The sequence below is a fragment of the Felis catus genome, chromosome C2, assembly GCF_018350175.1.
Source record: "Felis catus isolate Fca126 chromosome C2, F.catus_Fca126_mat1.0, whole genome shotgun sequence".
NCBI lineage: Eukaryota > Metazoa > Chordata > Mammalia > Carnivora > Felidae > Felis > Felis catus.
In genome coordinates this window covers 147,510,615-147,528,671 of record NC_058376.1, presented here as the reverse complement: position 1 = coordinate 147,528,671, position 18,057 = coordinate 147,510,615, and the positions used below count along the sequence as shown (strand labels likewise).

The following is an 18,057-nucleotide window of genomic DNA, read 5'->3' as shown; positions in this document are numbered from 1 at the left end:
TCTCCATATTTATGAGTCTCTTCTGTTTGTCCCCCTCCCTGTTTTTGTATTATTTTTGTTTCCCTTCCCTTATGTTCATCTGTTTTGTCTCTTCAAGTCCTCATATGAGTGAAGTCATATGATTTTTGTCTTTCTCTGACTGACTAATTTTACCTAGCATAATACCCTCTAGTTCCATCCACGTAGTTGCAAATGGCAAGTTTTCAGTCTTTCTGGTTGCTGAGTAATACTCCATTGTATGTATATAGCGCATCTTCTTTCTCCGTTCATCCATTGATGGACATTTGGGCTCTTTCCATACTTTGGCTATTGTTGATAGTGCTGCTACAAACGTGGGGGTGCGTTGCATGTGTCCCTTCGAAACAGCATACTTGTATCCCTTGGATAAATACCTAGTAGTGCAATTGCTGGGTCGTAGGGTAGTTCTACTTTTAATTTTTTGAGGAACCTCCATACTGTTTTCCAGAGTGGCTGCACCAGCTTGCATTCCCACCAACAATGCAAAAGAGATCCTCTTTCTCCACATCCTCGCCAACATCTGATGTTGCCTGAGTTGTTCATGTTAGCCATTCTGACAGGTTTAAGGTGGTTTTTTTTTTTTGTAATTAGGACAGGCTAATGTTTATTTTTGCTTTGATATTGATAAATAAGTTCACCAAAGACATAAACAAACAAGATAGAAACCTCGCTTTACACACAATCAATGTCACTTGTTTTACAAGTGAAAAACAAACATGTAATTCATCAGTGACTCTAGTAGTTATGAAAGCCAGGGCCTCTGCTTGATAATTACGTGAGTAATCTTTATTATTTTTTTTAATGTTTATTTATATTTGAGAGAGAGACAGAGTGCACGCAGGGGAGGGGAAGAGAGAGGGGAAGACACAGAGTTGGAAGCATGCTCCAGGCTCCGAGCTGTCAGCACAGAGCCTGATGCGGGGCTCCAATTCAGGAACCTCGAGACCATGACCTGAGCCGAAGCCGGACGCTTAACCCACTGAGCCACCCAGGCGCCCCTGTGAGTGATCTTTAAAAAGAGAAGAATAGACGTGAACTTGTATTCACTTTCCAAGGCTGTCGTAACAAATGACCACAAACTGGATGGCTTATAACAACGGAAATGTTTTCTGTCCCAGTCGTGGGGGCCAGAAGGCTGAGGCCACGCTGGAGCCTGGCTGCCCTCCCTCTAGAGGCTCTGGGGGGAGAATCCCTCCTTGTCTCTTCCAGCTTCCCAGACTCCTTCTGGCCCTTTGCAGACTCTTTCCATCTGGAACTCAGTCACATTCCAATGATTTGACTCAGGGCCTTTGTAACGGTGTTCCCTAAGCTTGGGTCACTGCTTCATTTCTGCATTAACAAATCCAAAACCTCACAGACAATCTCGTCCTCTCCCTCCCTGTGTCCTCACTTTAGTCAGCACTGTTTGGTCTGTGTCTTCCAATCCATACTCTATGATTTTCAGACATAATTATTCCACACATCTCTTTTTATCAATAAATGACTCCTCGCTGGCTAGGGCTCTCATCTATCAAGCTGGACTCCCGATACTCCAAAGTCATGTTCTCTCTGAGCACGACAACAGCCTTTCAGAGGGGCTGATACAAATCCGTGTGGATGCTCGTGCAGGCCTCTCTGGCCCAGAATCAAAGGGTGTTACTGAGGAAGTGAAGCGGGCTCCGTGGGGAATTTAGTTCTGGGTCTATTTTCCCAGCTTAAGAGAGATCTCTGCTAAAAATAGGGGAAGCTGTTCACCATCTGCAACACGCAGCTGTGGACCCCCTATTCTGAAATGAAGGGAGCATTAGTGGGGGTGATCATTTTCCAAGAACTGTCTTTCTTCACTAGGCAAAATGTAATGCAGATATTAACTGGTAGAAGGGGGGTTTTCTGTGTCTTTCTCCTGTGACCAGTGGTGTGTGTAGCAGGTGTAATATTCACTCAGGGTTCTGCTAGAACCATATGCAGTAGTTCCTCTGGCTGTTCCTTATGGTAGGCATCCCTGAAATTACATCCATCTAAGTTGAAATTAACAGACCTGAAGCTATATTAAGCAGAGAAGGAAATTCTTAAAGTATATTAAGGTTCTTGGGGCACCTGGGTGGCTCAGTTGGAAAAGCATATGACTCTTGGTCTTGGGGTCATGAGTTCGATCCCCATTGTTGGGTGTAGAGATTACTTAAATAAGTACAACTTTAAAAACTTCTTTTTTGGCAAGGGAATTAAAAGCAAAAATGGGGGTGCCTGGGTGGCTCAGTTGGTTGAGCGTCCGACTTCGGCTCAGGTCATGATCTCATAGCTCGTGAGTTCAAGCCCTGCGTTGGGCTCTGTGCTGACAGCTCAGAGCCTGGAGCCTGCTTCGGATTCTGTGTCTCCCTCTCTGTCTGCCCCTAACCCACTCGCATTCTGTCTCTGTCTCTTTCAAAAATAAATAAACATTTAAAAAAAAAAAGCAAAAATTAACTATTGGGACCTCGTCTACTCGTCTAAATAAAAAGCTTCTGTATTGCAAAGGAAACAAAACTAAAAGGCAACCGACAGAATGGGAAAAGATATTTGCAAATGACATATCGGATAAAGGCCTAGTATCCAAAATCTATAAAGAACTCACCAAACTCCACACCCGAAGAACAAATAATCCAGTGAAGAAATGGGCAGAAGACATGAATAGACACTTTTCTAAAGAAGACATCCACATGGCCAACAGACACATGAGAAGGTGCTCAACATCACTCCTCATCAAGGAAATACAAATCAAAACCACACTGAGATACCACCTCACGCTGGTCAGATTGGCTAAAATGAACAAATCAGGAGACTATAGATGCTGGTGAGGATGTGGAGAAACGGGAACCCTCTTGCACTGTTGGTGGGAATGCAAACTGGTGCAGCCGCTCTGGAAAACAGTGTGGAGGTTCCTCCAAAAATTAAAAATAGATCTACCCTATGACCCAGTAATAGCACTGCTAGGAATTTACCCAAGGGATACAGGAGTGCTGATGCATAGGGGCACTTGTACCCCAATGTTTACACCCCACTTTCAACAATAGCCAAATGGTGGAAAGAGCCTAAATGTCCATCAACTCATGAATGGATAAAGAAGATGTGGTTTACTACATCTTGGAATACAGTGGAATATTACAATGGAATATACTTGGCAATGAGAAAGCATGAGATCTGGCCATTTGCAGCAACGTGGATGGAACTGGAGAGTGTTATGCTAAGTGAAATAAGTCTGTCAGAGAAAGACAGATACCATATGTTTTCACTCATCTGTGGATCCTGAGAAACTTAACAGAAGACCATGGGGGAGGGGAAGGGGGGGAAAAAGTTACAGAGAGGGAAGGAGGCAAACCATAATAGACTCTTAAAAACTGAGAATGAACTGAGGGTTGATGGGAGGTGGGAGGGAGGGGGGTGGGTGATGGGCCTTGAGGAGGGCACCTGTTGGGATGAGCACTGGGTGTTGTATGGAAACCAATTTGACAATAAATTATATTTAATATAAAAACTTCTTTTTAAAAAATGCTTATTAATTTTGAGAGAGAGCACACATGTGCGCACAAGTGGAGAAGGGACAGAGAGAGAGGGAGAGAGAGAGAACCCTAAGCAGGCTTCGTGCTCAGTGAGCAGAGCCCAATACAAGGTTTAATCTCATGACTGCGAGATCATGACCCAAGCTGAAATCAAGAGTTGGGCACTCAACCAACTGAGCCACCTAGGCACCCTAAAACTTTAAAAGAACTTTAAAAAAAAAAAAAACACTGGGAGGGCACCTGGGTGGCTCAGTCGGTTAAGTGTCCAACTTCAGCTCAGGTCATGACCTCATGGTACGTGGGTTGCAGCCCCTCATCGAACTCTGTGCTGACAGTTCAGAGCCTGGAGCCTGCTTCAGATTCTGTGTCTCCTTCTGTCTGTGCTCCTCCCCTGCTTGTGCCCCCACCCCCCCCCCTCTCAATCGCTCAAAAATAAATAAACATTTATTTAAATTTTAAAGAAATGTTCTGCCCACTGAGCATTTCTTTAAAATTTAAATAAATGTTTATTTATTTTTGAGAGAGCGCAAGCAAGGGAGGGGTAGAGAGAGGGGGACAGAGGATCCAAAGTGGGCTCTGTGCTGACAGCAGGGAGCCCGATGTGGGGCTCAAACTCACAAACTATGAGATCATGACCTGAGCCGAGGTCAGAAGCTCAACCAACTGAGCCACGCAGGCACCCCTAAAACATTCTTAAGAATATTAAGGTTCTTAGGGCACCTAGGTAGCTCAGTCCATTAAGCATCCGACTCCAGGTTGGGTCATGATCTCGCCCCTCAGATTCCCTCTCTTTCTGCCCCTTCCCTGCTCTCTCTCTTTCTCTCTCTTTCTCTCTCTCTCTCTCTCTCTCTCTCTCAAAAATAAGTGAACATTAAAGAAAAAGAATATTAAGTTTCTTATAGAATCTTTGTAGGACCCAAGAGTTGTGCTTGTAGGCCACGAAGTTAGGAACAATCCCCAAAGGACGCCACGCTCCAGCATTAACATCACAGCCCTCCCGCTGACCACAGACCCTGTGGCTCCCACCAGTGATGCTGGGGTGTGGACGCCTGAAGCTTCACGTTGTCCCTCCAGATGACATGTTTCTGCCAGTGCTATCACAATGGATTCCATGCAGCTACTTCTGAGATGACGTCTTATAGTGCAGCCTGGGTTACAGGGGAGACCAGGGAAGTGATGGTCTAACCTCTCCCCTGGGAAGGCAGGACATGCAGGAAGTCACCCTAACATAGGAAGACTCCAAAAAGTGCTGAGTAAAATTAGAATGACAATACAATAATACGATAGCACATCGACCGGAATGAACAAAATGGAAAACACTGACAACATCAGGCAATGGAACTCTCATCCACTGACGGTGAGAGCAGGAGTTGGTGCAAAATTGGAAAAAGTTGGTGCATAAGTTGGAAGATTGTTAAGCAGCATCTACTGCATCTGAAAATATGCGCATGATATGATCCTGTAATTTCACCCCCAATGTGTATACCTAGCAGAAATGTGTACATTTGCTCACCACAGCATACACTGGGATATTCACAGCAGCACTGTTTGTAGCTCCCCAATTAGAAATCACTCAGATGCATTGTAAAATGGATATAATCAGCATTGCGAATTCACGCGATGAAAACTGTCTAACAATCAGGATGAACGTAATACTACCACTTGGATTAGAATGGATGACTCTAACAAACAATGTTGAGTGAGAGAAGCTTAGAAACAGTACATTCTGTATAATGATATCTGTATAAAGTTCAAAAACCAGCAAAACTAATCCATAGTATCATAAATAAGAATAGCATTCACCCTCGGGGGCAGCAGTGGTCAAAGGGGCAAGGAGGTAGCGTTCCGTTTCTTGATCCAGATGTGGTTACCTGGGTGCATTCAGTTCGCATTTTAGGTACTTTTCTGGAGGTATATTATATTTTAATTAAAAAACAATACAGCACCATGCAACATAACACAATACAACACAATAATATAATACAATACAGGTGCTTGGGTAGCTACAAACATGACAGCTGTTCCCTATGGCAAGTGTTTTGTTAGAAGGAAAGAACATGTATCAAGTCAGATATCACCAGAGGGAGGGAGGAAGCTGACCGCCTGGAAGGTCAAAGGGGACGGAATAACCCGGGGGAGGTCACCATGGCCTGGGCTCTGCTCCTCAGTCTTGAACGCCTACTCACCCAAGGTGACGACATTCTTTCTCAGGAGCTGACTTTCATTGACGAAAATCACTCTACTGTACAAACCCCTGGCCATCCATTCATTCATTTAGAAGTAAACAATATATGACGAAGGGGTCTGATAACACATTCTCTCTGTAGACCAATCTCTGAGGCAAATCAAACCGTAATCAGAAGTGTTTATTGAGCAACAGAGATGGTATGTGATGTCAGCTTCTTCCCTGGAGAAGCTTGTTCCTGTGACTTTCATCTTGCTTTGGTGGCTCTGCTTACTTATTTTTCTCATATTTATTTGTTTATTTTGAGAGACAGAGACAGAGCAAGCAGGGGAGGGGCAGAAAGAGAAGGAGGGAGAGAATCCCAAGCGGGCTCCATGCTATCACTGCAGAGCCCAACGGGGGGCTCAATCACAAACCATGAGATCCTGACATGAGCTGATCAAGAGTCGGGACTTTTAACTAACTGAGCCACCCAGGCACCCTGCCTGTGTTTACTTATAATAGAAATAATTTGTTTATAAAATAAAAGTGTGTGTGTGTGTGTGTGTGTGTGTGTGTGTGTGTGTAATACCTGCACATAGTCGAAAATTCAAAAAGTATGAAAGGGTAAACAAGAAAAAGAAGTCTCCTTCCCCCTCTCCCAGTGGTTCACTTCTCTTTCACAAAGGCAAGTTGTTTTCAATTCCTTGTGTGTTCTTCTAGAGAAATGCTATGCACATGTATATATGTTTATAGGTTATTTTTTTCTTTATACAAAGGATAACACACCGTATACCAGACAGTCTGTAACATGCTTATAACACCTAACACTAGATCTTGGAGGTTGTAAGTTAAAAGCAGTATCATCCTTTTCTGTGACTGTGTCAGTCAGGCCAGAATAGGTTAGGCTACAGCAACAAAGAGCAGTCACATATGAGGGCACCATTGTCCTGATACCAAAGCCAGACAAAGATACCGCAAGAAAATAAAATTACACGGTATTCCTCAATGAACACAGACACCGAAATCTTTCATAAAACACTATCAAATCAAATCATCAATTAGAAAAAAAAAGCATACATCCGAACCAAGTGTATTACCAGTATATCTTGTATTCCAAGAATGAAAGCTTGAATTAATCCAACATCAATTAATTTGATATACTGTATTAATTAGTCAAATAAAGTAAAAAACTACATGATGATCTCCATAGAGGCAGAAAAATCCCGTACCAAGTAATGATAAAAACCTTCAACAAACCTGATAGAAGGGCACTTCTTGATCTGGAAAAGGGCATCTAGGAGCCACCTAGGAGCTAACATGAGACTTAATGGTGTCGGGCCAATGCTTTCCTCCTAAAATCATGAACAAACCCTGACTATTATGCTTCTTTACCTCTATTCAGTACTGTACTGGAGGTCCTCACCAGTACAGTAAGGAAGGAAGGAAAGAAGGAAGGAAGGAAGGAAGGAAGGAAGGAAGGAAGGAAGGAAGGAAGGAAGGAAGGGGGAAAGGAAGGGAGGAAGGGAGCCATTCATTTTAGAAAGGAAAAAGTAAATGTTTTATCTACAGATGACATAATCCTTTATGTAGAAAACCCTAAGTAACCCACAAAGAAAAATCTAGAACTGATAAATTACTTTAGTAATGTCATAGGACACAAGAGCATTATTATACAAAGTTAATTATATTTCCATATTCTGGCAACAAACTATCTAAAGATGAAATTAAGGGGTGCCTGGGTGGCTCAGTCAGTGAAACATCTGACTCTGGATCTCGGCTTGGGTCATGATCTCCTGGTTTGTGAGTTCGAGCCCCACATCTATGCTATCAATGCAGAGCCTGCTTGGGATTCTCTCTCTCCCCAGTCTCTCTGCCCCTACCCCACTCGCACTCTCTCTCTCTCAAAATAAATAAATAAACTTAGAAAAAATAAAGATGAGATGAAAACAATTCAATTTATAGTAAAATCAAAAGGAACAAAATGCTTAGAAATAAATGTATTAAAGGGAGTGACAGATATATACACTGAAAACAACAGAATATTACTGAAAGAAGTTAAAGGCAAAATGAATAAATAGACATTATATGTTTATGGGTTGAAAGACTCCATATTGTTAAGATGGCAATTTCCCCCAAATTGATTTAATTCAACACAATTCTTACCCAAATCCCAGCGGGCTTTTTTTTTTTTTCTTCTGTAGAAATGGATGAGCTTTTCACAAAATTTATATGGAAGTACAAGTAACTTTGCAGAGCCAAAACAGTCTTGGAAAAGAATAACAACATTGGGGGATCCATATTGCTCAATTTCAAAACTCACTATTAGAGCATCATGACAATGCCCCATAAGGTGTTGTGCCGGTCAGGGTCACAGAATAAGGACAGACATGTACAGGAAGGATGTAGGATTGACAGCACAGAGGTAAACCCTCAAATTTATGTTCCATTGACTTTAAACAGAGGTTCTAAGACAGTTTAATGAGGAAAGGATAGTCTTTTTAGAAAACGATGCAGGGACAACTGGGTATCTATATGCAAAAGCAAACAAGCCAGCAAACTTGCCTCATACCACACACGAAAATTAACTCGAAATTAGTCATAGGCTTAAATTTAAGAGCCCAAACTATAGAATTTCCTGAATAAAATAGAAAGGCTTTATGGCCTTGAGTTAGACAGAGTTCTGAGATAGGATATCAAAAGCACTGTAGTCAAAGAAAAAAATGGATAAACTGAACTTCACTAAAATTAAAATTTTTTGCCCTTCAAAATAGACTGTTAACAAGACAGGAAAACAAGGTATACAGACTGGGTGAAAATATTTGCAAATCGTATATCTGATAAAGGCTTTATATACAGAATATACTAAAAACTCTTACAACTTAATAGTACAAAGACTCAACTAAAACCCAGTGAAAAAACAGGCAATTTGAAGCGATTGATGGGACATTTCACCAATATGTACAAATGGCTGATAATTCTACGTAAAGGTGTTCAATACCATTTATCGTTAGGGAAAGACAAATCAAAACCACAGTGAGATTCCGCTTCACATCCACTAGCCATCATCGAAAGGAAAGAAATTACCGAGCACTGGTGAGGATGTGGAGGAACTGGAACCCTCTTACTTTATTATCGGGGGCGTAAAATGGCGCGGCTCTTCTGGAAAACAGTTTCTAAAAATGTTAAACGTAGCTTAGCAGTTCTGCTCCCTAGGAATCTACCCAAGAAAAATGATTACACACATCGTCACCAATAATTTGAGCTTTATGTGAGTCCTGTACTCCCGGAAAGCAGCAACTTTGAGAAATCCCTCCATCCTTCTGTATTCTGAGAAAGGCTTATGGCCTTTGCTCCCTGCCTCTGCTTAGTTCCGTCCAACCCTCCTAAAGAATCTCACAAGACCAGGAGACGACTCCCTTGTTTATCTGCCTCTATGAAATCCCAGAGCCCCTTCCTTTTCTTGGAGATGTTTCTCACTAATCAATGTTCTCCCTACGGCAATAGCCTGACTGAAATCATCTCCTTAATTGCCCAATGCATTTCGTCCCTCACATAACAGAAACTTGTGCACAGTTACTTTTGGCTGCATTATTATTATAAGTATTATTTGGCTCAGTGGGAAGAGCATGCGGCTCTTGATCTCGGGGTTGTGGGTTTGAGCCCCACGTCGTGTAGAGATTACTTACAAATAAAATCTTAAAAAAAACTTTGGGAAACAATCCAAATGTCCATCAACAGCGAACTGATAAACAAAATGTAGTATGTCCACACAATGCGTTCTATTCAGCAGTAGAGAAGAATGATATGTGTGCCACATGGATGAATCTTGGAAACACTATGCTAAGTGGGAAAAAAGCCTATGCAAAAAGTTATAGACAGTGTGATCCCATTTCCATAAAGTGTTCAGAAAAGGCAATTTAGGGAGATAGAAAGTAAATCAGTGGTTGCCTATGGCTGGATATGAGAAAGGGGATTGTCTGCAAATGGGCTCACGGGAACTGGGGAAGGGGGTGTTCTAAAATGTGAATGTGATGATTGCACAACTTTGTAAGTTCACTAAAAACCAGTGAACAGTATATTTACAATGGGTGAATTTCATAGTATATAAATTATACCTCTATAAAGCTGTAAAAAACAACAAGAACCTGAGATAAAATCCAAATGCTTCAAAAACTATAAAAATTCGCGATGAGAGCCAGTTGTATCCTAAAAGTGAAGTAGGCATCCAGATTTCTGGTGTTTAGTGTGATAGGCTCATTAACTCTGCTTTTACAAAGCAGAGTGAGCGGAATCTAAAGAGAAATCATTACATGACTTTGGGGTTTACGTTTGATCCAAATATCTAGAACCAACTGTCAGAATCTGAGGCCCTTGCGACCATAGCCAAAGATCTATAATTGTGAATTACATTTTATAGTCAAATAAAAAAGAATAAGAAAGGAAGGGTGCCTGGGTGGTTCAGTTGGTTAAGCGTCCGACTTCGGCTCAGGTCATGATCTCCCAGTTCCTGGGTTTGAGCCCCACATCAGGCTCTGTGCTGACAGAGTGGAGTCTGCTTCAGATTCTGTGTCTCCCTCTCTCTCTGTCCCACTCATGCTCTGTCTCTCTCTGTCTTAAAAATAAATAAACATTAAAACATTTTTCAAAAAGAATTAAGAAAGGAAACTGGGGGCTTCAGTGGCTCAGTCGGTTAAGCATCCGACTCTTAATGTCAGCTCGGGTCTTGATCTCAGGGTCTTGAGTTCAAGCCCTGTGCTGGGGTTTGCACTGGGTGTGGAGCCTAGGATAAAAGATTGCAGTCAGCAATCCCGAGAAAATGCCTTCTGTTCCAACTTTAAGAAGCTTAATTGACCTCTGTCTCCAATCTTTCCTTCCAGATGTACTCCTTTCTTTAGACCCCTCCTCCTACCACACATCTCTGCTTATTATGAATTCCCACCCAGCCTTAAAGATTCAGCTCAAATGCAACTCCACAACTCATGTCTTCTTGAGTGATAATTATTTGCGTGAGTATATTATCAGGTATGCTTGAAAATAAAGAATGGCGCCTTATTCACAGAGTAGCCTCTCGGGGACCCTGCCCTTGATAACCGGCACTACATGCTGTTGAATTGAATGGAATGTACTACCCCCTAGTGGCAGAATGGGAAAAAACCTTTAGACTTTGCTAAAGGATGTTTCCTAGTTTCTCAAACTATGGTGGGTTTTGGAGGGTTCAGTTTTTGGAATTCAGTGAAATAGAATTTTGAGAGTGATGTTCTCAAATTGGAATGTGGTGATGTTTTCACACCCCCAAAAATCAAGACTGGCTTAGGACTGTTCTTGATGGAAATTACCTTTTCTCTCTTTTTTTATTTCCCCATTTCTCCCCCATGCTTCTTCTTCCTCTCACTTTCCCCTTTTCTCCCTGGGGGCCCTTATTTGTTTTTTTTTTTTTTTTCTCATATCCACCAATTTGAAAAATTTTTTTTTCATCTTGTTCAACACTTTTCACTCCTCGGTTTTTTGAAATTGTGGTTTCCTTTGGTTTTGTTTTATATTTATTTATTTGCAATGTGATCCTATAGGAAACATCATTTTTTAAAATTTTTGCTTTATGTTCAGTTATTTCCAATGTGATCGTACAGAAAGCATCATTTTTTTAAAATTCTCTTTTGTTTAGTTAACACAGTGGACCAGACAGCAAATTCTGTCACTGATGTCCAGTGTCAGGGATGAAAAAGCCCTCTTCAAAGATAGTGTCTTGCATTTTAATTAACTTTTTCCAAATGTTGTTTCCTGTCTACTCTCTCTCTCTCTCTCTCTCAAGTTTTTATCTATTTATTTTTTTAGTAATCTCTACACCCAACATGGGGCTCGAACTCACAACCCCAGGATCAAGAGTCACATGTTCTGAGTCAGCCAGGCATCTCTCTCTCTCTCTCTCTCTCTCTCTCTCTCTCTCTCTCTCTCTTTTCAACACCTGAAGGAGTGTTCCTAAGATGAACTGACTCAGGTAGATATTAGCATGATCTTTACTCAACCAAAAAGTAAACCAAAGCAGAGTGAGAATGAATCCTTGTCTGGGACCAGAGACACTCAATCTGGTCTTTATTCCCATTGCCCATCTACTGGTGCCTCGGTCCATGTACGAAGCAAATTTCTGAAGTATTGGCATCAAACTTCTTTACCACAATTGCTTAATAGCTATAGTTTTCTTTTAGGAGTTTATAATCACTTATTACTTTAAGCTTAGTGATGCAATGGATGGAATTGTTCAAAATTCACCCGCCATGATAGCATGTTAAAGCCAAGAGAATTAGAGGCTGTTCAATCTAAATTCTTTGTTTAACAAATGGTAAATGGAGGCTCAGAAGCCAAATGACTTATTTGATGTCACACAGCTTCTTTTTGGCAGAGCCAAGTTTAAGACTGAGGTCTCCCCAATTCCAGCTTATGCACTTTCCAGTGCTTTGTGCAGTCCAACCAATGCATGGAGGCAGTAAGGCAGGGCAGTACGAGCCAGAACTTGGGACTCACACAGACTAGTTTTGGATCCCAGCTCTGCCGCTTGCTAAATCACCCTGGATACATTATTTAAGCATCATTTCCCTCATCTTTAAAATGGGACTAATAACAGTATTTGCCTCTTAGGATATCTAGAAGCTTAAACGAAATAGTGCATAAAAAATTCATAGGTGTTTGGCACCTAAGTCAGAGCTCAATAAATGGATGCTATTATCAGTGTCCTTTCCGGCTTCCAGTGGAAATTCAGACCCCTTGATGGGCGAAACACTGAACTGAAGAGTTTTCTAGGAAATATTTCATTAGAAAATATTCTTATCGGGGCGCCTGAGTGGCTCTGTCGTTTAAGCGTCCGACTTTCGCTCAGGTCATGATCTCACGGTCCGTGAGTTCGAGCCCCGCGTCGGGCTCTGGGCTGACAGCTGGGAGCCTGGAGCCTGCTTCGGATTCTGTGTCTCCCTCCGTCTGCCCCTCCACTGCTTGCACTCTGTCTCTCGCATTGTCTCAAAAACAAATAAACGTTAAAAAAAAAAAAGAAAATATTCTTTTCTTTCCAAAGTAATGAGGTTTTCAAGGAAAGCAACAGTAATGACTTTTCATTGTCAAATGAATGTAATGTACATGCATTGTCACAAGCATGTACCATGTGATTGCCAGGTCTCTACAGTCTGCCTTTTTTTTTTTTTTTTAACTGCTTATTTTTGAGAGAGAAAGATACAGAGCAGGAGTGGGGGCACAGCAAAGAAAGAGGGAGACACAGAATCTGAAGCAGGCTCCAGGCTCTGAGCCGTCAGCCCAGAGCCCGACGTGGGGCTCAAACTCACGAACTGCGAGATCATGACCTGAGCCGAAGTCGGACACTTAACCGACTGAGCCACCCAGATGCCCCTGTCTGCCTTTTTTTTTTTTTAAGTTTATTTACTTAAGTAATCTCTACCCCCAGTGTGGGGCTTGAACTCACGACCCCAACATCAAGAGCAACACACTCTTCCAACTGAGCCAGCCAAGTACCCCCCTATCATCTGTCATTTAACTCTCTTACTAACCCAATGAGTTAGGCATCAGAATACTCAGATGCAGACAGACAGATTAAGAAGCTGGCCAAGGGTCATCCGCTGGTAAACAGCTTCATCCTGGTCCAGTGTGCTCCAAAGCATACTATTTCATTACGCTATTTTGATTCTGCCTCAAAATTTAATTTTGACATTTTCAAAATTGGGAGAATTAAAACCCAAGACTGTCAAAAATTGCACTGGAGTTAGACAGTCTATCCTAATTACCAAAACCGATAAGAGATAACATCTATCTTTGGCTTTTATGATGCCAGGAAGAGCCCTTTCAATGTTAACTAGTCTATGAAATCTCTTGAACATTCCCAAATGAAGCTCCTACCGTAATTGGCTTTTAAATCCCACATTAGTCTGTTGAGACTACTGTAACAAAATACCACAGAGTGGGTCACTTAAACAACAGAAATTTACTTTCTGACAGTTCTGGAGGCTGGAAGTTCAAAATCAAGGCGTTGGCGGGTTTGGTTTCTCCTGAGGCCTCTCTCCTTGGCTTGTGGATGGCCCCCTTCTCCCTGTGTCTTCGCATGGCCTTTCCTCTGCGCACACACATCCTGGTCTCTGTCTCTTTATGTTGTGTCTATTTGTTTTTTTGTGGTAAAAACACCTAACGTGAGATCTACCCTCTTACCAAAGTGCAAAACATCATCGACTATAGGCGCAATGTTGTACGTAGCTCTCTAGAACTTACCTTGTGGAGCTGAAATTTATACCCATTGAACAACAACATCCCATTTCCTCCCTCCCTTAGCCCCTGGAAACCATCATTTTCCTTTCTGCTTCTGTGAGTCTATTATATAATTCATGTAAGTGGAGTCATGCAATATTTGTCCTTTTGTGACTGGCCTATTCCACTTAACATAATGTCCACCGGGTTCCTCCATATTGTTGCATATGGCAGGATTTCCTTCTTTTTTAAGGCTGAATAATATTTCATTCTGTGTATATACCACATTTTCTTTCTCCATTCACGTGTCCATAAACATTTAGGTTGTTTCCATATCTTGACTATTGTGAATAATAATGTAACGCACATGGGAGTGCAGATATCTCTTTGGGATCCTGATTTCAGTATTCTGGATATATACCCAGTAGTCGGATTCCTGGATCATATGGTCGTTCTGTTTTTAATTTTTTGAGGAATTTCCATACTATTTTCCACAATGGCTGTGTGGATTTACATTCCCACCAACAATGCACAAGGGTTCTCTTTTCTTTACATCCTGGCCAATACTTGGTCTCGTTTGTCTTTTTGATAATAGCTATTCTGACAGGTGTGAGGTAATATCGTTGTGGTTTTGATTTGCATTTCCCTCATGCTTTGTCATAGTGAGCGCCTTTTCATATGCCTGTTGGCCATTTGTATGTCTGCTTTGCGACGATGACCATTCAAGTGCTTTGCCCATTTTGTAATCGGTTGTTGGTGTTTTTGATACTGAGTCTTAGGAGTTCCTTATATATTTTGGGTATTTACCTCCTAAAGGTATATGGTTGGCAAATACTTTCTACAATCCCACAGGTTGCCTTTTCATTCTTTGTTTTCTTTGCCCTACAAAAGCTTTTTAGTTTGATGTAGCTCCACTTGTCTATTTTTGTTTTTGCTGCCCGTGTTTTTGGCGTCATATTCAAGAAACCATTGCCAAGACCAATGTCAAGAAGCCCTCCCCCTGTTTTCTTTTAGGAGTTTTACAGTTTCGGGTCTTGTGTGTAAGTCTTTAATCCATTTGAGTTGATTTTTGTGTACGGTGTAAAACAAGGGTCCAATTTCACACATTTGCCTGTGGATATCGAGTTTTCCCAACACCGTTTGCTGAAGAGGCCATTCTTTCCCTACCGTGTATTCTTAGCACCTCTGTTGAAGATTCGTTCACTGTATATGTGTGAGTTTATTTCTGGGATCTCTATTCTGTTCCATTGTTCTCTATGTCTTTTTTTTTTTTTTTAAGTGAAGTATACTCTTAATCCTATTTATTTATTTGTTTACTTACCACCTCCCCCTGGCAACCACCAGTTTGTTCCTGTATTTAGAAATACAGTTTTTTTGTCTGTTTTTTCTTTTATGTCTTAAATCCCACACATGAGTGAAATCATATGGCATTTGTCTTTCTCTGTCTGACTTAGTTCACTTAGCATTATACTAGATCCATCCATGTGGTTGCAAATGGCAAGACCTCATTCTTTTTTATGGCTGAGTAATAGGTTATTATACATACATTCCCCATAGGTATTGGAATATATATACAATTGATGGACACTTGGGTTGCTTCTATATCTTGGCTATTACAAATAATACCATAAACACAAGGCTGCATTATCTTTTCAAATTAGTGTTTTTGTTTCCTTTGGATAAATACTCAGTATTGGAGTTACCGGACCGTATGGTCATTCTCTTTGAGGAATCTCCCTCCTGGTTTTTCCACAGGGGCTATACCAATTTGCATTCCCACCAAAGTGCATGAGGGTTCCTTTTCTTCCACATCCTTACCAAAGCTGGTTATTTCTTGTGCTTTTGATTTTAGTAGCCCTGACAGGTGTAAAGTGATATCTCATTGTGGTTTTAATTTGCATTTCTCTGAGGATGAGTGACGCTGAGCATCTTTTCATATGTCTGTTGGCCATCTGGATGTCTTCTTTAGAAAAATGTGTATTCAGATTATCTGCCCATTTTTTAACTGAATTATTTGGGTTTTTTTGGTGTTGAGTTGTATACATTCTTTCTATATTTTGGATATTAACCCCTTATCATATGTGTCAGTTGCAAATACCTTTTCCCATTCAGTAGGTTGCCGTTTTGTTTTGTGGATGGTTTCCTTTGCTGTGCAGACGCTTTTATTTTGGTGTAGTCCCAAAAGTCTAATTTTGCTTTTGTTTCCCTTGCCAGAGGAGACGTATCTAGAAAAATATTTCTATGGCTGATGTCAAAGAAATTACTGTCTATATTTTCTTCTAGGAATTTTATGATTTCAAGTCTCACATTTAGGTCTTTAATCCATTTTGAGTTTATTTTTGTGTATGGCATTAGAAAGTGGTCTGGTTTCATTTTTTTGTATGTAGCTGTCCAGCACCATTTGTTGAAGAGACTTTTTCCCATTGTGTAGTCTTTTGTGTGTGTGTGTCTGTTTTTATGCCGGTACCATACCATTTTAATTTCTGTAGCTTTGTAATATATTTTGAAATCAGAAAGTGTGATACCTCCACCTTTGTTCTTTGCCATGATTATTTTGGCTATTTGGGATCTTTTGTGTTTCCATATGAATCATAGGATTATTTTTTCTATTTCTGTAAAAGATGTCATTGGAATTTTGTTGATAATAGCACTGAATTCTACAGATCACGTTGGGTAGTACAGAGAGTTTAATAATACTGAATCTTCCAAGCTATGAGCATATGACATCTTTCCACTTATTTGTGTCTTCTTTAATTTCTTTGATCAATGTCTTATGGTTTTCAGCATATCAGTTTTTCATTTCCTTGGGTAAATTTATTTCCAAGTATTTTTTTAATGTTTACTTATTTTTGAGAGAGAGAGAGAGAGAGAGAGAGAGAGAGAGAGAGAGAGCATGGGCATGAGTAGGAGAAGAGTAGACAGAGAGGGAGACAGAGGATCCAAAGCTGGCTCTGTGCTGATAGCAGCGAGCCCAACGCAAGGCTCGAACCCACGAACTGCGAGATCATGACCTGAGCCAAAGTCGGACATTCAACCTTCTGATCACCCAGGCACCCCCATTTCCAAGTATCTTAAATGAAATTGTTTTCTTAACTTCTTTTTTGGGTTGTTCATTGTTAGTGTGAAACAAAATGCAAGGGATTTTTGTATGTTGATTTTCTATCCTGCCACTTTATTGAACTTGTTAAGTTCTAACAGTGTGTGTGTGTGTGTGTGTGTGTGTGTGTGTGTGATCTTTAGCGTTGTCTACACAGAAGATTATGTCATTTGTGAAGAGATCACTTTACTTCTTCCTTTCTTTTTTCTAAAAATTTTTAAAAATATTTATTTATTTTTGAGAGAGAGAGAGAGAGAGAGCACGCGCGCGCACACACACAAGTGGGGGAGGGGCAGAGAGAAGGGAGAGAGAGGGAGACAGAAAGTCCAAAGCAGGCTCCACGCTGTCAGCACAAATCCCGAAGTGGGGCTTGAACCCATGAATTCTGAAATCATGATCTGAGCTGAAGTTGGACGCTCAACCGACTGAGCCACCCAAGACCCCTTACTTCTTCCTTTCTTATTTGGGTGTCTTTTATTTCGTTTTCTTGCCTAATTGCTCTGACTAGAACTTCTAGGACTACACTGAATAAAAGTGATGACAGCAGCCATGTCTGCCTTGTTCCTGATCTTAGAGAAAAAACTTCCAGTTTTTCACTGTTGAGTATAATGTTAGCTGTGTGTTTTTTATACATGGCCTCTATTATATTGAGATAGAGTCTTTCTATAGCTAGTTTAGTGGGAGTTTTTCATCATGAAAGTATTTCTGTGGGAGAATGAGGGCTGAGACTTCCTAGTCCACCATTTTACTAATGTCATCTCTCTTCCTTTTCTTACAATGACAGCAACCCTACTGGATCCTACACCACCCTTAGGGCTTTATTTAACTTTATTTTTTTTTTAAGTTTATTTATTTATTTTGATGGAAAGAGAGAGAAAGACAACACAAGTGGGGGAGAGGCAGAGAAAGAGGGACAGAGAGAATCCCAAGCAGGCTTCCACGTGGACAGTACAGAGCCCGATGCAGGGCTTGAACTCATGAACTGTGAGATTATGACCTGAGCTGAAACCAAGAGTCAGATG

At 41.0% G+C, this 18,057-nt stretch overlaps 1 protein-coding gene across 5 annotated transcripts in view; it reads left to right on the top strand.

Annotated features, from left to right (window-relative positions):
* LOC109491566 (basic proline-rich protein-like) overlaps positions 1-18,057 on the top strand; it is a 91,840-nt gene that overhangs the window by 46,729 nt on the left and 27,054 nt on the right. For all 5 annotated transcript variants that reach the window (XM_045037741.1, XM_045037738.1, XM_045037737.1 and 2 more), the window contains one exon: positions 10,578-10,706. The gene's annotated coding sequence lies outside the window, so the exon portion shown is untranslated. The remainder of the gene's footprint in view (positions 1-10,577; positions 10,707-18,057) is intronic.